At 37.7% G+C, this 20936-nt stretch overlaps 1 long non-coding RNA gene across 3 annotated transcripts in view; it reads left to right on the forward strand.

Moving 5' to 3' along the window:
• LOC140684657 (uncharacterized) overlaps positions 1-20936 on the forward strand; it is a 34090-nt gene that overhangs the window by 12191 nt on the left and 963 nt on the right. For 2 of the 3 annotated variants that reach the window (XR_012057244.1, XR_012057246.1), the window contains exons 2-4: positions 9542-9608; positions 14385-14513; positions 19794-19928. This is a non-coding gene — a long non-coding RNA (uncharacterized lncRNA). Of the gene's footprint in view, positions 1-9541; positions 9609-14384; positions 14514-16639; positions 16785-19793; positions 19929-20936 lie in introns of all 3 variants that reach the window. The other variant, XR_012057245.1, reaches the window with a different exon arrangement.

The raw sequence follows: 20936 nt of genomic DNA on the forward strand, positions 1-20936 counted from the left end.
TATAAGCCTTCAATGGGAATGTTCCTTAGATTTAAAACGCAGAAAAATAAACACAGTGGATTGTTTACAAACTCCAATTATTCAGCAATGCTGTAATTAGTCTAGGAAACGAAGACAATCCCATCACGCTGGGGCTTATGATTTTAAGGAAGCAAAATGTTATCCTGCAAAGCATGGAAAACTTTGCATTTATGGCAGGAAAAATCAATGAGCTTATATAGTTTTCAGAGGAGTTAAGAAAGAAAGAAGTTATGATGAGAAATTTGAAATATTAAATTCTAAAGAAACCAATTTTTTTTACCGTATTGTAAAATTTAAAAAATGGGATAACATTGAGTGATGGGTAAAGGCCACAGCAAACAGAGGAGTCTTTTAGTACTGCTGTGAGTGAGGAAGTTTTCTCCAAAACCAATAGAGTCAATATCCTCACAGGGTGACTAAACCCTCATACACCGAGATAGAAGTCAGCTGCTATAGAAATCAAATAAATACAAAACCAACTTCCATTCCTAATTTTCCATAATATGTTGTATTTTCTATTAATATTTGTATTTGAAGATGTTCTTTATCAGAGATCCATGTTAAAACTGATTATAAAACCGTTGCAATTTGTGTTTATCACAATTTGTGTTCATCTTCTTATCACTAAAAATCTAAATTCTTCCATCCTGGTCTGACTCATCTTCATTCTCTTTTCCAAATCTCATGTATTGGCAGAGGCAACAAAGAGGGTGCTCAGCATCCAATGCCTCCTGGTCACTCCTGTGTGCTTATCAATTTTGGTTAGGACATTCAAAATGCCCCTAAAATTGGTATCATCTTTGGAAACACTCTGGGTACAGCTATAGAAACCTAAGGCAGAGAATAAGATGAGACCAAACATTGACCAAGACGGGTCTTGAGTCCTTGCAAAGTCAGTGCACAGCCCAAGGCCTGTTATCACAATGGCCTTGCTGAATTTACTGAGCTACAGGGCTGCATAAAACCCAGATTTGACCTTCACAATTTAACTGTTAGGCATGGTTATGTAAAAAAAAAAATTAACATTGAATATTGCATGACTAAAACTAGACAAATTGAACTCCTTCCTAAATGTCAGTAGAAAGATCTTTTTATTAGGATTATTTAAAGCGTAATCTGGCCACTGTTGAGTTAAATCATGTCTTTTATGCACACATGGTGGTGCTTTCATTTCCCTCTTTCTGGCAGTGGAGCTGTGTGGGTGCCAAGTGTGCTTCAGCATAATTTGAAAAATCAAGGATTTGGGTGTCAATTAACATTTATAAACTTCAAACTAAGGACTTTGGTGTCAGTTAACATTTATAAACTTCAAACTAATGCCAATCTGTGACTCCAGACATTTGTTATCTCACTTTTCCTTGTTGCTGGTTGTTAAACACATTGAGGTTTCTGCAATTCCATGAGTCAGGATTCAGTGCTGCCTTCTGGTCTCCCTGTACCAGACATTGTCTTAATATCTTCCTTTTTTTTTTTCTTTTTTTCCTGTTGCCTTTTCTTTCTCTCTCTTTAGGAATATCTCCTAATGTCTCCTGTCTCCTGTCCTAGTATCTCCTATTTCCACTCTCTCTCCAAGAAATCTGTATGTTTGTGGAAGATAAAAACACAGCTAATACTTACAGAGATTGTTAAGAATAGGACAGCTTTTCCACTGGGAAAAAAAAAAAAATCTAATTTTAATACTGACTAGATGTAGCAGAAAGGACTGTATATCTGCTGTCATTACAGATTTCTTTTTATATATCTATGCACACACACATTCCACCAGCTTTTGAAGTGTCTACACTGAAATGGGTTGAAATGTTGCTCAATTTTATAAATATTTAATTTGTAACTATATTTTTTTGGCTTTAACTACCAGCTTTTATTTATTTTCAACATGGAAATTTCTCAGTCTAGGGTTTCATATACAGATAGAAAGAAATCCTTAAATAGAGAAATCTTTAAAAATTCTCCTGTAAGGTATATTTCCTACTTCCTCCAAAAATTTTGTAGGATTCTAATTTTCCCCATCCATTAAAAAATAACCCAGAGACAGTCTATTATAGGATTTTCTATGTTCTTGCTATAAATGTGCAAATCACTGGGAGGTTTCCATGAATTTTACTCAATTTATTCTCTGTTCTGGTGTTCCAAATCCATCCTGATAGAAAGCGTTCCCTGAGACTCGAATATCTGTTTTTCTGGTTTGAACAGGTCACACTCTGACCATGGGAAATGGATTGTTCCCATTCTTCCCTACCATTTTCCATAGGCTTTTATGGCCATTCCCATAACCCAGTTTGTTATTCTCCAGCAAAATTTCTCTCTTACAGTCTCCCAAATCTTAGGGGCTATAAGTTGCCAAAATACTACGTTTCCTTAGTTTTTTATTCTTAAAATAACTAATATACTATATTGCATTGAACAAACAATATGTAAAGAGAGCAAAATTAGTTAAAACTAATAAATTCTTCAAGGATTGGAGTGGGGAAATATTGAGGAGTTTTTTTTAATGGTTCAGAGAGATATTGGTAGGGCTTGAACTTACAGGTCATCCTTAAATGTCTATGAGGAAAGGCCATAATTAATATTAATTTATTAATTTCAGCCTAGGTCATTTGAGGGCCTGCTTTCCATCCAGCCTAATTTGTGACACTGAACAGCTGTTTTAAACCTCAGCTTGTTATCTTCTCACTTTATCTTCCCCATGCTGATGAGGAAGACAAGTGTACCCTTTGTAGGAACAAATACCAAGACATTTGAGCCTATTTCCTAACAATGTGAATGGAAGAAAATGGTTTTAAGGATCTAGAAAAATCTGTTGCATTTGGCTGGAAAGAAAAGATCAAAGACCAACATTATTGCTTTGGAGATATATATTTAATGCTTTAACAGATGCCATCAATCTGTTGCCTTTTAATGAGTTTCTCGCTGCGCTCCCCTGAATTAATTATCTCTTGTCATCAGTTTTATTCTTCTGGGCTGGATTTTCAAATAGAAAAAATATTTCTGTTTCAATGCATAATTATAAAATTGAGAGAGAACAATAACCCCAGGTTTTGAATTGGTGATAAGCAGCCTTGAACTTGAAGCTATATTTTTTTCGTTTTGAAGGACTCAGAAATCCTGAACAAAGTACTCACCCAGCAGAACAAGCACTGATGGCATTTTGCATGTATAATATCTAACCTGTATCCCTCTCTCAACTCCTCAATCGTGATTATTATCTATAAGAAAAAAGATCTTTTATGTTGAAATTAAATGTTTCACCCTTCTTTAGGGGAAAAAAGAGAGAAAGAAAAAGGTTTTACAAGGAGGGTTCACTGGAAAGAATCTACTTAATGTGCTTTGGCAGTGTGCTCTTTTAGCTGCAAGCTAGGTACCAAAGAATGTGTCCCAAAGGTTGGTGATGCCTTCAGATGGGATTTTTCTTCAGGATAGCTGCTCAAGTTTGTGATGGTTTGAAAAGAGAAAAATATACCTAGAAAAGATGAGGGAGTAGTGCTGACTAAAATGCAGCTCTTTCAATGTATTGCAAAATTCTGCTGCTCTTTCTGAAAGGTTCACAGAAATTTTTGGGTTGGAAACAACCTTTAAGATTTCAACTCCAACCATTAACCCTTTGTTTATGAATAGAGACCAGAGAAGAGAACGAAAAATGGTTTTCCTACTGAGAAAACATTCAATACTCAAACGATGAAAGACCACAAGCAGAGATAATTTGCAAATGCTGCTGAGCAATTTACATTCAGCTTCATACATGTTCCTACTGTCCCAAAATGCAGCAACCATGGGCTGCTGCTTGGGAGCAAACTCAACATTTTATAGAATGCCTGTAGACATCCACTGGTCTTAAAATAGATGAAACACTGTATTCAACCATTAGCTGCTTTTCTCTTAGCAAAATATGTACCCAGAGACTCAGTTCAGTCACACACCAGACTCTCCTGGTGTTATCTGTCAATACTTTGTACTTTTGTGTCAGCTTGTAGAAAGGCAAATATCAAACAATCCTCCCCATGTCCTACTTCATTTCACTTACTTTAAAAGAAGAACAAGAAAAAAGAAGACTAGAGCTGTTTACTTAAATGTGGAGTCTTAAAGTACCTCACAAAACTGGTCAGTAGTGATGGTACATAGTTAGTACTTTTTAAAGGTTTTCTGCTGTTACTTGTGCAAGTTCATATGAGAATTATATTTATGTCTGAGGATTATGTTTAGCTGTGTGCAGAGAAGATTCCAAACACATGGAGACAATTGTTCGTGTAGACAAAAAGTGGAACACATTTAGGAAAAATATACTGCTTAAAAATAAAGGAAAAAAAAAAAAAGCAGAATCTTCAGGAACAAATGGGTAATGGAGGCCATGGAATGGAAAATGGAGAAAAGAGAGCCCAGTATGCCAAGTATCAAATGAATATTCAGAAGAATATCAATAATAATTCTTTTACCTTCAGAAGAATATGAATAATAATTCTTTTACCTCAGAGGTAAATCTGCAGTCAGCAGCCTTGGAGCTGGCATGTAACTGTTATTAACCTCATTTCTGGGTTGGCTTGGTCACTTGGTGACCTTACAATGCATGTTAAGAACTGTTTAACTCAGTCTAAATTGGGAACTTCAATGTTTTTTCACTGCTGCTGCATTTTGAAAGGTGCTGTCCACCATGCATCACTTTTATCCACTTTTTAACCTTTTTTATCCACTTTATTAATTTTTTTTCCTCCACTGATTAACCAGCGGGGCTGGTCACTTCCGTAGTCAGTCCTCTCCAGAAGAGAGGTTGCCTTCTGCTGCTCCTGCAGATTCACTGGATGGAACCAAAGGGTACTTTTGACTCGTGGACATGCCAGCTGTAAAAGTGATTATTCTCTTGAGCAAATGATGCTTCTCGTGGTGAATGAGGCTGGATTAGCCAATTGTACAACAACTCGCACACAATGTCCCCTCTTCTGCCTAGAAATGTAATGATATGCAGCAGCATAATGAGCTTACACTGAATTTTCAAACAGAATCCCTAATCATGAAAGCTCTTAAGTGCTCCTAATTGCAACTCTTCTTAAATGAGTGGTTTGTTGGCAAAAAGAGATTTGTGGAATTAGGCCAGCCTAATTCCGGATTCATTTCCTGTCTCAGAGAAGTGACACTTTAGGCAAATGAGTGCGTTCTAAAAGCGTCACTGGGCAGCCTGGTGGCAAAAGATGGTGTAGGGTTTGTTGGTAACAAAATGTAGAGTTCCTCAGGAGGTCAGATTTGTGGGGCCTCATTGAAACACCTTTTTTCCATGAAAGTATCCAGGACTTGGCTTTCATGGAGTGCCAGAATCCCAGGTTTGGGTTAGAAGGGACATTAAAGCCCATCCAGTAGCACCCCTGCCATGGCAGGGACACCTTCCACTGTCTCAGGGTGCTCCAAGCCCTGTCCAACCTGGCCTTGAACACCTCCAGGGATGGGGAGTCCACAACATTTCCCATTTTCCAAATCTATCTTTTTAAGGCTGTGTGAGAACATGAGGAAGGTGAAAGAGATGTGGAAGGCAAACGGACATGTGGATATTTGGAATGCAAAGATCTCTGGCTTATGAAGATATCTGGTGAGCAGCTTTCCAGTATGAAAACAGAGACAAGAGACAAAACAGGCAATAAATGACATTTACATGGACAAAACTCTAACAGGAGAATGATGGAGAAAACACTGGATATCTGAGCCCTCCCTCAGATCCCTGGTGGATGGGGAGTGGAAGGGACCTCCCAGCATCTTCATAAAATCCCAGAACCCCAGAATTATGTGGAATGGAAGGACCTTAAAGCCCATCCAGTCCCACCCCCTGCCATGGGCAGGGACACCTTCCACCAGACCAGGTTGCTCCAGAGTCCATCTTGGAGGGGGTCAGACAAACTTCTGTGACTGGTAAGAAGGGAAAAACCAAAATTGTCATGGAAAAGAGTGACTTTGCCATGGGATGTTGGATGGGATTGGGTAAATGCATTAAGGGGTAGTGGGAATGCAGAAAATATGAGATATTTAGTGGAATGGCAAAAGGCGGCGAAAGAAGGGTTCAAATGTGGTGCAGAAGGAAGGAAGAAAGAAGAGAGAACAAAAAGGATCAGCAGAATGAGAAAAGGCTGCTGGTCAGGAAGCAGTTATAATTATTTTGCACTTCTAGAGAAATGTAATTATAGAGGAGTGTGGCCATTCATTTTTCTCTCTATTTTTAATGAGTAAGCAAAGCAAAAAGTACATGTAATGAATGACTAACATAGGAATGCTTGAGGAAGTGAGGAAAAAATTAGTTTATGACAATGAATTTTTTAATAATGGAAAATTTGTCACAAGCTTCTGTATACTGATATTAAAAATGACTATTTCAAAAACTGTCACTAAGAAATAATGTGAAGGACCACTGAGTTGCTTATACTGTTTTTAATACCACCAATGTTAATTCTGCTCACACATTTACAAAATATCATTGCTCATGATGAAAATCATCCCTGGAGTTACATGGTCTTGTCAATGTGACTTATCACAAGATTTTGTGAAAGCCTCTTTTTGTTCTTCGTGTAAGTAACGTTCACCACAGGATTTTCAGTCCTCTGAGATGTGAGAAAAATCAATGAACAAGAAGTCTTGAAGGCATGGCCTAAGTAAAACTAAAGATTAGAAAAACAGTCAGAAATAATTCAACATATACTGTATAGAACTTGAAAAAAATTGTATTGAAAAAATGATCTTAGGACTTTGCTGCACCTGGTTAATGCCTTTTACACAAAGAAAGGTACTAAACCCAAATATAGCATTGAACATAATCAACATAATTCTCATTTTTTAAAAGAATAGGAAAAGAAGATGCCTTCTCAGTAACAGACTGGGTTACCTCGTCAGATCCTACAGATCTCCCCCAAATTAAAAGAACACTGTATATACTTCCAAAATGTATTATATGCTGAGAACTTCTTCAAAAGCCTTCTCAAGGTGGTAAAAATCCTTTATTAAGGTCCAATCTAAATATATTTAAAATTTATTAATGTACTTGTTTAATTGTGGCAGCAGCATTTTGCATATATATATATTCTTCATCTATGATATTTCTCCTTTGAGAGGTTTATAGGGTAATCTTTCCTCCCAGTCACAGATTTCTGCTAGGAAAAGCCTACAGATTAAGCTGCCTACATCAATAATTTGTAATTTAAATAATATTAATAATAAATTAAATAATAAATAATAATATAAATAATAAAAAAATTATATTAATAATCAGTAATTTTCAGGTGATGCCTGAAAATCAGTAACCAGATTAGGATTCATACTAAAGATTACTGATTTCTGCCTTGTACAGAAGGACATTGCTTCTGTTTCTGTCAGGAATTGCACTCCTGGTGTTCATTAGGGTCACACTTCCCTTGACAGAAGGAGCTGCAAGAAGCTCCATCCTCCCCTGCCCTTTGTCAGCTCTGCACAGACTTATCTCTGGTTTTGCCTGCATTGCATTCGAATTCTGTGTTTCCTTTGTCTGAAAACCCTGACTTCTGGTGGATTTATAATTACAGTTTTATGTAAAACAACCTCAAATCCTTAAATCCTCGCTGAAATGCTGGTCAGCCTGAAAAACAGGGATGTGGGTGAGCATGGAAACATATAGTAAGTCAACATTTTACAGGATTTTTATTTTGATGACAGTTTGCAGAACTGGATACAAATATAAGCCATGTTTGCAAGATAAACACACATCTCAGGGCACAGAGAGGTGAATTTCTAGGCATGGTACACATCTGGTTTCTACTGCAGTTTAAAAATCACCTGGTAGTTTAAAACACAGAAAATAAGTTAGGAAATTAAGGGGGTGCCACCTGCTAAAGGAAACCACTGATGCCATTTTATCCTTTCCCTTTTCTTCCCCTCCAGAATGTCTGGAAGGTGAGTCAGGAAATGCTGGAGCTGCCAAACCTGGCAGCCTGACAAAGGTGCTGCCTGTCCATTTGTAATTTTATTAATGTTAATTAATGTTATTAATGTGATGTTATTGTAATGTTATTTGCAATCACACAAGTTGTCCTTACACCCTGGACACAGACAGGGAGAAGGGACAGACAAAGGGACAACAGCCAGACACACAATTTTTGTTGTCCCTTCACAAGAGAGAAGGGGTGGACTGGAATTAATCAGTGAAAATAAAAGTTGTGAAACAGCAAAGTGAAGGCTTCAAGAGAAGAGCTATGCTTGCCTGCATGTAGGATCAGTACTTAATTAGTAACAGAATTAATTAAAATTTGGGCAATAATTCAGAGCTCTCTTCATCTGAAAGAGTGTTCAGGTGGCAGCTTCTGCTTCCTTCAGCCATTGCACGAGAAGGAGGAGAGATCCTGGTCTGAATTCCACTGGTAATGCACCTCCTGTGGGAATATTCTTGCCATGGATAGAACCAGTGACTACATCATCATATATTTCAGAAAATGGACTAAATATCTGCTGTGCTTAGTCCAATAAAATAACCCATTAATGTCCAGCTATACAAATTTAATTTACTGTAATAGGGGGGTTTTCTACTTGAAATCCCCTGGCCATTATCTTTACCTGAGAGGGATCAATCTCAGTTAAGCAGTTAGCACTTAAGATAAAATGAGAATGGGATTAATGGGTTTATACTGTGTTATTTAAGAGCCATTGGCAAAAAAAATTACCCCCAGTCTATGTGTGCAATATGACATTTCTCCTTTGCTCCTGCACTCCCTCAATACCTTTAAATAATAGCAATAAACATAAACCTGGCAAGGGTGAGCAGAGATTTGGAGCTGCCCAGGCCCTGCAGAGATGAGCTGTAGGTTCATCTGCTCCTGTGGCTGTTTTGCCCTGTGTGTTTCAGAGTTCCCCTTTGGAAGCACTTTGTACATACATTATTTCCTATCTTTTAGGGTGCAGTCTGGCAGAGTGACATCAGTTAAGAAACTGGTTAGAACTGGAGTGAGAGCTGCAAACTAGAGGAGCATCTCAGAGCAGCTTTACCACCCTGGATGTGCTAGCAGGATGTGGTTTATGCCCTTGCAGCACTTGGAAAATTCAAAGCTGTAGCTAGAAGTGTCCAGGTATCACTGAGCTGATATCATTTGTTAGATTTGGAAAAATGTTTAATTCATAGAAGCAGATATTTTCCCTGCCTGTGGGAAAGAAATATCTTTGTGGTCCCTTCCAATTCAAATCAGTCTCTGATTCCATGAAATTCACTGTTTCTTACAAGGAATAAACAATCAAAAGTCAGAAGTCTCTGTACTTGCATAAATATAATACTTTGATTGAGTTAATCCCATTATTCCTTTTCCCCCTGCCCATAACTAGTTCATGATATTATGATTTTTTCATTATGACTCTGCAAAAGAAATAAAATGAAGTGCATAAAACAAAACTTGACTGAACTATGAGCAGACATTCAATCCTATATCTCAGCGGCAAAAATTCCAACTGTGTGATCATAAAGTCAAACACAGCTTACTATAATGATGGGAATGGAAGCAAATAAATAACCTGCCATTTCCTGCCTTTCACGCAGGGGTTGCAGGAGCTCTTCTGGAAATTTAGCCCCTACTTTGGAGTGGTGTTTCCAGCTTGGAGCTGAGGTAAGCAGGGGATGCAGAGGGGGATGCAGCCCCATGACACACAGGGAGGAAGAGCAGAGCAAAATAATGTCCCAAGCCAGGGTGGATGTGGCTTGGGGCAACCTGGGCTAGTAGGAGGTGTCACTCTGGTGGCACTTTTAAGGTCTCTCTCAGCCCAAACCATTTGGGATTCTGTGCTGCATTTTCTCAGCCTGATGTTACCCTTTATACCTACAGCCTCGGACTGTAGATACAAAGAGACTGGAAAGACTAGGCATTTTGCTTTAAATTCTGCTTCTTGGTTTGCCTTGGAAAGAAGCTTCTTGTGTCTATTTACCAGGCTCTGTGCAGATATATTCTGCTATTACATTAATGCCTGCAAAGCCTTCACAAATGTCTCTTCCAGAATGCTGACAGTCAAACAAGATACATGACCTGCTAATGGCTATCAGGATATGCTGAGGTGAAGTATATGCCTGAGGGGAGTAATCTATTGTTTGATCAAAGACAGATTAAAAAGCAGGACAGAATACATTTTCTCATAGCCTTAAGTACCCTTAAAACTACTCAGAAACTTTAAGTTTCCTGCTTTTCCCATTAAAAGTTTTTTTATATGTTGCTTTTATTCACTGCTCCTTTATCCTCTGTGTGAGTTCCTCCTCCCTCAGTTTTTCTCTCCCTCAGCTTTACCTTCAGAGTCCTTGAAAAGGCAGGAGCATTCTCCACACAGAGATCTGCATGCACATGTCAGCTATTCTTGTCTCCATCCAACAATGGGAGCAGTTCTCATCTCCTTTTAGGCTTTTCTCCCTTTCTGCATGGATTCAAAAACTCAGAATGGTTTGGGTTGGAAGGAATTTGAAGGATCATCCCTTTCCACCCCCAGCCATGGCCATGGACACCTTCCACTAGCCCAGGTGGCTCCAAGTCCTGTCCAGCCTGGTCTTGGACACTTCCAGGGATCCAGCAGCAGCCACAGCCTCTGTGTGCACAGATACTTAAAGGTCTGTCAGTAGAGCTGTTACTTTTTCAGTTCCATGAATAATTTGGCTGCTGGATGAATTTATCCCTAAAGAAGGCTGACATTTGGAGCTGTGTCCCCTCTTCAGCAAACCCTCAGGGATTGTTGATGGCTAACAAGCTGGATGCATCCCTGAATACACAGAATCATGGAATCACAGAAATTGAAGACGCAGAATACACAGAATTGAAATTGAATACACAGAATTGTGAACTCGCTGAGGTTGGAAAAGACCTCCAAGACCATCAAGTCCAACATTCAGTGCTGCACTGGTGAAGTGTGTGGCTGTGCACAATGTTTTTGTAAGGTTGGTCAGTGCTTCCTGCATTGGACAGAGCCTGTTCTGCATCCAGGGACTGAAAGGGAAAGGGAAATGTTGCCTCTGAGGTGCAGGAATACTGGTTAAGCTCAAACAAGACATTGCAGTGCACACACACACCCCAGCAATTTCATCACATCAGAGAAAACAGCAGAAAGTTTAAAAATGGTCCTTCAACCTCCCTTTCCTTTCCTGTTTCACAAGCCCCATGTGGTTCCAGATTTTTGTGATGTTACACCACAAATGGCTCTTCGTCTGACATAAAATCCACTGGCAGCTTCTTCCTCTCTCGTTTTTTTTTCCCATCTCTTGCTTTATCCTTCTCTCTCTGTGTCTCTGTCTCTTTGTAATTAACAGACATGATATTAAACCTGAGGTTTATATGAACTCCAGCACAGCCAGTGTGATGTGCTAATGATGACTGATTTCTGTCTCACCAAGTCACAGTGCACGGGATTTACTGAAGAATCATTTTTTTGATTACCAAAAAGATTTGGTGACAATATGAAGTATCACAGCACAAACCAGGAGGAAAGCTGGATTATGATGCAGATGAGTCTGAAATATCATAGCTCAGAGTAAGGATTTGCCAGCTAAAATTTTTTAGTAACTCTGTTATTACAGAGTCATCTTGGATGCAGAAGTCCCTGAAGTCCCCTTTGCCATCTGAATGAGACCATTTTCCTGAGCTGATGGCTTTGTTGGTCACAGCCAGGATGTAAAGCAGAGCTGTGCCTTTGAGAAAAAGAAATTCTTTATGTCTGTTTGTAGTTGGTTTTGGAGTGAGGTTTTTTTGTTGTTTATTTGCTTGAGGGTTTTTTCTATTTTACTTTAAGAAAATAAAGTAGGAAAATACCTTAAAAAAAGTCAAAGCAGATACCAGTATTTTGGTTCATGGTGAATGAATTGACTCTGTTAGATCTCATTATGGGGGAGACTTTGGGAAGAAAAAAATGAAGCCATTAAAGGAGCTGATTCTGATAATGTGTTGGTTTATGGGTGGCTGTATTATTCCTCTATTGCTTGGAGGTGTTTTTGAGGCAATGCTTCATTTCACAGTCTATTTTTAATGTAAAGAAAGGGAAGGATTCAGCTCCCAACAATCATTACTTCTTTTTATATTAGCTCACATTTCTGTTCGCAAAATATGCTGAATCCAAACAAATAAAAAATATGATACTTAAGTAAGGCTTTGCTCTATTTAAGCCAAGCTTATATGCTCCAAAAGAGTTTGAATTTTTATGCTGCAGTTTATTGCAGTGGTGCCATTTGGGCTGTTAAAGTTATTTCAACATTTTCATTACCAAGACTGTTATCTGAAATTGCCAACTCAACCAAAAAAAGCCTTCACAGAAATACCCACTGTTTTGAGAGGCAGCAGTATCTCTAATTTCATCCAGCTCTATACTGTTTTTGCTAAAATGGAATCACAGTGTAAGTATTCAGATATAAGATATAATCTAAGCTATAAAAAAAATGGAATTTCTGAATTTTATGCCTCTATTATTGAGCTTGTATGATGCTCTTTCTTTCTTTAGTGCAAATATCCATGAAATGGGTGAAGGCCAATCAAGGAATGCACACAAACCTTGGGTTTTTATTTATTTATCTAGGTTCTATTTATTTAGGAAATAATAGCACCACTTAAAGAGAAATTTTTGATAGATCACAACCATGTATGTGCATTATGATTATACCAAGGTGGGAGGCAGGGTTCTAGTACATATATTTGGGGGTTCTATATTCTCTTTTAGATTTCATATTGACTTTGGGTCACATTGCCCTTTGGTTCTTTAATAAGGAGAGAAAATGTAGTAGGATATGGAAAAAAAATATTAGGATATGAAAAAAGTAGAATGTTCTTTTCATGTCACATTTCATTTGGATGGCAAGAGTCACCATCCCTACACTCACCATCACCTTCAGTGAAGAAAATCTGGCATAAGAACCAGAAAGCTGCTGCAAAACACTAAAAAAATTTAAAACATTTGAAATTAAAATACAAGCAACCAGAACAATCGTGAAACCAAGTAGATGAGCTGTTGCATGACAGCAGAGCAAATATTAAGCTTAAAAATTTAAAGTCAAAGGCTTTGGCTCTTGAAGATGAAAGGACATGAATAAAACTCCCAGCTGAGGCAAAATCATGGTCAGGGGGTTAAGGGACTCCCTGGGGGACTCATAGCCTATGACATGTCAAACTGTTGTTAATTCCAAGATTTCATCCAGAAGTTTTAAAAAATCAAGGAAAAGTGAGTTGGAATATTCTCTACCAGTTTTAAACATATGATGACTGAGTTTGCCCCTTTAAAAATAGTTCCGTTATTATACAAAGGGTGAATTAAAGTAAGAAACACATAAAATTCCAGCTGACTCACAAACAGCAGTGGGCTTACACCAGAACTCATTATTTTCTTGGGTAAAATGAACATCTTAAATCCAGCGTCTCCAGTGTCTGTATCACATAGTTTCTATCTCTTTTTTGACTGTGTTTGTATTCTTTTTCAGTGGACTGTTCTACAGGATCTATTTTAAGGGCTTTGCAATAAAAACTACTGCTTAATTCATTGCAATGTCCAGATGGATCTGTTTGGATTAGCTGTGCCCTGGAAGACATAAGGAATATGAGGAGTTGATAATCCATCTTTATTACAAATACCTGCAGCAAGTGACTGGAGCTATGCCAATATCTGCCTTTGCAAACTGCAGTGCTGCTTAAGGTGCATTTAGTGCTCTTTTATTTCTGGCTGACAAGGGCTGGAACAAAATGCAGGGAGTGTATTTTAGCCTCTGGATGAATCTGTGAATTACTGCAACAATAATCATGGGTCAGGGCAGCTGGGAGTTTGATCCACATATGGGCCATTCACTACAGAGTTGGACTTGATGATTCTTACTGGTCCCTTCCAACTCAGAATATTGTGTGATTCTGGGAATAAAAGAGTCTTTTCCTTTGTCTTGAGGAAACCTCGATTATTTTTACTGCACGTAGCTAAGATATTTAATTACAGAAACATTAAATGTCCTGTTAGTTTAGCCCTGAGTTACAAGCACCATGTTCAAGGCAGGCACTTGTACCTCCACAAGTCCTTTTTGAAATAAATACTCAGATACTTTTAAACACATTTACTTAGGTTCACTGTCACCATTTCCTTTTAGTACATTCTAAATAACTTTAACTGTCTGGTAAATTATGTAACCAGAACTTTAGGTTCACTGAACTAGGACTTAAATTCAAGTCAAAGAATAAATTTAAGCTTAAGAGACAGGAAAACTGAAGCTTTAAGATTAAAGACATAATAAGATGGCACAAGTTTCATGAAAGAAATCAGAGATGAGACATGAGTCCACAATTATCAGATTGGAAGATTGTGAAGAAAGTCTTGTGAGATCCAGACTTACTTGGGTTTTATTCCTTGTGACATAACAAAATTACTTATTATTTAATTTCTTTCAGCTACACAGGAGTCTGCAATAGGTCTGGGACTCCCTGAGAAGTCTGAGTAGGACACACCAGCGTGCTGATGCCATCCTGAATTTTATGCTGGAGACTATACTTGTACATTCCTCTTTTATATCCAGATTGGTAATGCCATTTTTCATAGTGTTTACTTTCCTTTTTGAAGTCTGAAGTGGGAGAAAAAGCTGCTGTTTTACCAATGTTACGAAAGAGATCTAAATTGTAAGAAGACTTTAAAGTAAATTTTCCTAGCAGAGAAGAACAAATCCAATTTTATTGGATTTTTCTGAGTGTTGACCTCAGAAATTTTCTCTATTACTGCAGTCTATTTAAATTCTCAAGGATAGTGTTTTACCAATAATTGATCATATAATTCCAGTGAAATTCTATTCTCTTAAGTAAATCCCACACGAGTCAAGGAGAGAGGTTACTCCTGGGCAGACCGAAACATGCCAGAAACACAGAACAAGATAATTATACCAAACGTCAAAACAAGTGGAATGAATTGGCAATATCAGTAGGAGCAGCTATGCCAATTTTGTGTTTAAAAATTCAAACACCAACCATTTCATATTTCTGCATCTTATTAATACAGATTATGGAGGAAACATAGCTAACAGTGTTTTTGCAAACAATTCAGTGTATTTTCATATCATTACTATAATGTATTTGAAATTTTGCACTATATTAGCCAAAGTATATCAGAGAATCACACATGTTCTGGAATCACCTTAGATCGATACAAAAGAAGGACTGCTATACGAATGTTTCCCTATCTCAATTATTAAAGCATTCTGCTAAAATAAATGATGCCCAGTATTTAATTGGGCTAACTCAACCACGTTTCATGGCCCTTATGTTTTTATTTAAAACATAGCTCTGTTTCTACCCTTTTGGGAATGGAAAAAAAATTGTCATTTCGAATTTAATTTGATTTTAACACCATAATATTCAATATTGACAATAGCTCTGAGCCTTAAAACCATTATTGTACATTTCTCATTCTGTGGGAGATGATAGCTGACCATTAAACAGAGCACTTTTCAAAGTTCTGATGGCAGTAGAAACTAATGAAGATTTAGTAGGAAAAGTCTCCTAGGTATTAAATTCTGCTGTGATACAACTTTGCTTTTCATTAATCCATCAATCAATCAATCAAGCAAACAATAATTCTATTTAATTAAAACACACGTTTAGTACAAAAGAAAAAATACAAACATTCACAGAGGGCATTTATAACATTTGTGTGTTGCAAAACCTTAAGCCTTTTAAGAATAAAAATCAATTTTTATTAGAGCTCCATGCTTTTGATGTCCCATGGTACCACTGCCTGATTTTTTCACTTCCTTCCTTCCTTCCTTCCTTCCTTCCTTCCTTCCTTCCTTCCTTCCTTCCTTCCTTCCTTCCTTCCTTCCTTCCTTCCTTCCTTCCTTCCTTCCTTCCTTCCTTCCTTCCTTCCTTCCTTCCTTCCTTCCTTCCTTCCTTCCTTCCTTCCTTCCTTCCTTCCTTCCTTCCTTCCTTCCTTCCTTCCTTCCTTCCTTCCTTCCTTCCTTCCTTCCTTCCTTCCTTCCTTCCTTCCTTCTTCTTGTGCTTAGTCTTCACACTTCCATATTCTGTGCAATATGTAGTAATTTCTGTTACAGTACATGAATTTCTGACAGGATCAAACAAGGAAAGATGTGCCTAAACCCAGAGATTTTTCTTGTATTTTTAATTCTGCAAATGGTGACTAAGAAAAACAAAGCAGTAAACTTAGAATCACTCTGTGAGAAATCAATTTCTCCTATGGAAAATATTTGTTTGTTTTGATTTTTGTTTATTGGTTTTTGTTTGTTTGTTTGTTTGTTTGTTTCAGAAAGAAAAACCTGCCCAGATTTTGAGGTCCTCTTTAGGAACTCCTCTGGTTTTAGTTCTTTTTAGACCAAGCTGTTGCCTCACAATTCCTATTTTGCCTTCAATAACAACAGTTTTCTTACAGCATATCAGTACTGGCATGTCTTTGGATTTTCTGTGTGTGAGTGTGTGAGACTGCTGCAAAGAGTGGATTACTTTGAAGTTTTTCTTTAGAAAAAATCAGAAATTGAATAAGAATTTATTTCTAAATATCATTAAATCATTGAGGATTTGCCTTAATTTGGATAAGTGCCTGTAGAAACATTTGATGACATTTAAGCAATATACTCTGGTATAGCACTTTAAAATTACTTAATTTATTTAAAATAAATGTGCAATATCCCCGTACCTTTTCAAAGGTGCTATCACACCATTGCTGTGTTTGAAAACCTGTCTGGTCACTGAGTCTGCCTGCCACGGAATCCACCTCAGCCATGGTTATTTCTTTCCTTTGACGTGCTTATGTTACTATTTCAAAGGAATAATGAAAAAGAAAATACTGCAGTAAGTAATACATTTATTAATCCATAGGCTCAAAAATACTGTCTGAACTTGGATTTAAAGCTTTTTCAACTATAATTGAATAAGGCTATTATAGGATATGACTGAAAGTAGAAGAAAGCAAGAAATTTTATGAGTTTTGCTCATAAATATTTGCTATTGATTCTATTCAGATGCTAAATCCAGACACTTTCTTGCTTATTCATTAATCATGATTAATTATAAAAAAAGTAAAATAGGGAGTATGAGTGTACAGATGTTTATAAGCTCTCCAAGGGATTTTCAAATTCATTCTTATCCAAGTGTTGAATCAAGTCTAGATGCAAAGCATCTGAGTTTGTTCTGGTGTCTTCACTGTTCATAAAATTATTGAGGGTCACCTGGTTGGGACTTTGTCTGTGAGGAGCTCAGTAGACCACTGGAGAGAGTTTGTTGCTTGGTCCTTTCAGGGAAGCAGAGATAATTCATTATTGTCACCTGAGCTGTGATTGATTTCTGCTGACTTTCAAGGATGCTAAATGCTGGCTTGAGCTAATGGATTGAAATATAATAATGAAATTATTTTAGCAGTCACTGTAGGAATGCTTCTGCAAAGCCCTGGAGGAAAATCTGTGTGTCTCTGGTAACAAATTCAGTTCAGAGCATTTGAGCTCCCAGCCTCCTGGACCCGCACAGGGACACAGATGGGGGCTGTGCTCACTTTGGTTCTGACCTTACTAATGTTCAGAATGAACAAATGACAAACCCATGCTTAACCCAGCGTGGCTGCAGTGGCACTACAGTAAAAAAGGCAACCCCAACTCAGGGAGGAAATGATGATGTCTGGCTCTAAATCAGAAGGTTGAAGGATAGCTTTATTAAAGCTATACTATATTACATTAATATACTATTTAAAGAGAACTTATCCTATTCTGCATACCTACTAACTTTTCTATCAACTAACTAACAAACTCGTGACTCTCTGCTGAGAGTCCAGGCCACTGCTGGATCCCACTGGTCACTGACCCCAAACAACCTTCACCAGAATCCAACCCAGCCATCACTGCAGGTAAACAATCTCCACACCACATTCCACATGGGTAAAACAAAGGAGCAGAGATAAAGACTGTTTTTTCTTCTCTCTGTGCTTCTCCTGAGAGAATTATGCCTCTCTGTCCAGAGAATGTGAATGTCACATGGCACTACAAGTTTCCATCCTGAATAAAGATAGATGCAAGTTCCTGTCTCTGTTCCCTGTTCCAGCCATTTAGGTGGCCACTGATGAGCCCTTTGGAGAGGCTCAGAATGCCCAGTAGGGTGCTCATCAATGGGAAGGAAATGCTGCCAAGGAATGCAGGAGAAGAGGAGTCAAACACAAAATGACAGAAGTGCAGTCAGATCCTTCATCCCAGAATCCCTGCATTTGGAGGGTCCTGGGCTGGTTTATCTTGGATTAAAGGCAGGATGTCTTCATAATGCTCCAAGTCCTGGTGTATTTAAAGGTCTGTGGGAGCTAATATGGGTTTGGCTCTGCTTGCAGTACAACATTAGTAATTCAACAACACTCTGTTAATTTTTGGATGCTGATTTTAACCTCAAGCCTTCAGACCTTTCAAGGTTCAGTGTTGCATTAACTTGGACTCAATGATCTGTTTTCAGCCTTAATCATTCTCTGACAACCTGGTAGCCAGAGGAATAAAAGAGTCTTTATGTTCTTTCCTTCCAGACAGTGGAAAATCCACCCACCATTATTTTCCCCAACACAAATTGTTGTCTAAATATTTAAAATGCTCCGTTCCCACTGCCTACGTTTTATTTCTGTCACTCAGCATGGATGGACTTGAGCAAGGGAGATCCCAGGGAGAAGTTATCAGTGCACTTTTAATTAGGCAGACTGCTAATTAGAAGCAGTCATGGATAGAAGTTGCACCCTGGTAATGGATTACATCAATTAGAATGAAAGTGAAGCCATTTGTTTTCAACCACCATGTCTTAAAATTATTTTTAACAATCACTAATCTTCTATTTATGTCATGCACTGCATGTGCACATCATACAACATTTATTAATAAAATTAACATTTCAAACAATGGAGAAGCACTCTCCGTTGGAGAAGGAAATTTAAAAATTAGGAATACTTTAAAACCAATAGTGCAGTGAAGGCTCAACCCACCAATATGAAGGCATCCAACACCCAGAAGGTTTCCAGAGAGGTAGGAATGTTGTGCCAGTCTAATAAGGAAGTGGAATAACGCAGGAATGTTGTATCCATGAACCATTTCACAGAATCACAGAATGGTTTGGGTTGGAAGGGACCTTAAAGATAATCCAGCTTCAGCTTCACTGAGTTGTTGTTCCACTATTTATTGGTAGGTTTTCTGCAAATGTTTTTATGTGTAGGGATTAAAAAGGTGCATCTCAGAATTTTCTATCCTTGCAAAAAAGGCTGCTATCAAAACTTAACAAGCAATAAAAATGTGCAAGTGTTTCAGCTGGATTTGAACTGGGAAGAATGTAAAATCACAAGTGCCTGAACTATGGATCACAAATTAGAAAGATGATGTGTATCAGAAAAAAGAAACTTTCAGACTGTCATTCTCATTTACAAAGTGACACATAGTTTGCACAAAGAACAGAAAATCTGGAAATATTCTGTGAAACTCATTGGTTTATTTTTTTCTTTTGGGAACACGGAGAGAGGGAAAGATTATATCATGTTCTTTTGTTGTAACACTGCAAGTTCCTTCTTCTATTGCAATTTTTTTCTTAATTGTTACTGGAGACCAGCTTCCAGCACAGATGATCAGCTTCATTAAAAATATCTTCCAGAACAGGTTTTTATTAGGTATTGTGTTCTGCTGCTGCAAGTTATAAATGTGTCTACATTCCTAGTTCTGCCAGGCAATTATTACATATATTTTGTTCATATGCCTTTGAGGTCTAAGGAAAGATTTCTGGCAACTTCCCTGAGCTTTTTCAAGTTTTACAAGGGTTGGAACTGTGGATGCTAACAGACGGTATTTTTTTTTTCAGCTACTGATACTCTCCATTGAATTACTATCATTTCTTCAGTGCAAATGATGGATTTGTCCCTCTGAAGAAAAATTGTTGGAATGCTTGAATAGTGAAGAGCTAGATTTTGTCTATATGTATGGATAGAAAGCAAAGGTAAAGAAACCTGACTATTGCCATCCTAATATTCACAATTCAAAGTTACTGCCATTATTCAAAAGTAAAGGGTATGAAACTCCATTCCAACTGAAGTAATCTTGTCATTTCATTCTTGATTTAGGAAATCCAGTGTCCAGAAGTGTCACTCTTTTGTGACAATACATAAAGACCCTACTTGCAGTAGACAAGTGCTTAATGAGACTTGAAATACTGTGACAGCATATTACCAGGATTTTTCTGTCATTCAACAGAGGGGAAAAAAAGCATTAAAGCAAATTTCATCCTTTTGGCCAAAAGGGAAATACAAAAGATTATTCATCCTGCAATTTCTCAGCCTGTAGAACGAACACATCCAGCAGGACCAGTTAATTTTTTTACAGTCAGGTTTGCATTTATTTAGTGACTGTTTCCTTCAATTAGGAATTCATTGTGCTGAGCACTGCAGAAGGACACAACAGAAAGGTGTTCTATTCTCTTAAGAATCACATGATATTGACCACACTCGAGGTGGAGTTTCACTCCCTCTCTCCTCTTTGCTCTCTGATTTTTGCAGTTTTTGCCTGTTCCCTGCAGATTCTTTCCATTCCTAGTTAAAGATGAACAAAGAATTTATGAAAGCACAGAATTTATTTCCGTCCAGTTGGCCGAAGTAATTTTCACTACACTTAGAGTGGTCAAGTCTAAATAAGTGTAATTCATCAGAGAGGGAAAATAGAGTCCACAGTCACCAGGTAACTTACTTCTTGCTAGTGACCCTCTCTGATAAAGAACTGTGGACTTTGTTTTTCTTAATGCCACATTTGTACCTTTCTCATTCCAGAATTCCTTTTTTTTCTGGTTATGTGCATATAGAAAAATGAATTCTTCTTCCTTCAGCAAATGTAGCTGAGGAATATTAAAAATCATTTCAGCCATTCCCTAAATTTTTCATTTTCTGCAGTCATTTCTTTTGAGTCATGTTTTCCAGACCTGTGACCATTATTATTTTCCCCAGCTGTATTTTCT

The sequence above is a fragment of the Taeniopygia guttata genome, chromosome 8 (genome assembly GCF_048771995.1).
Source record: "Taeniopygia guttata chromosome 8, bTaeGut7.mat, whole genome shotgun sequence".
NCBI classification, from domain to species: domain Eukaryota; kingdom Metazoa; phylum Chordata; class Aves; order Passeriformes; family Estrildidae; genus Taeniopygia; species Taeniopygia guttata.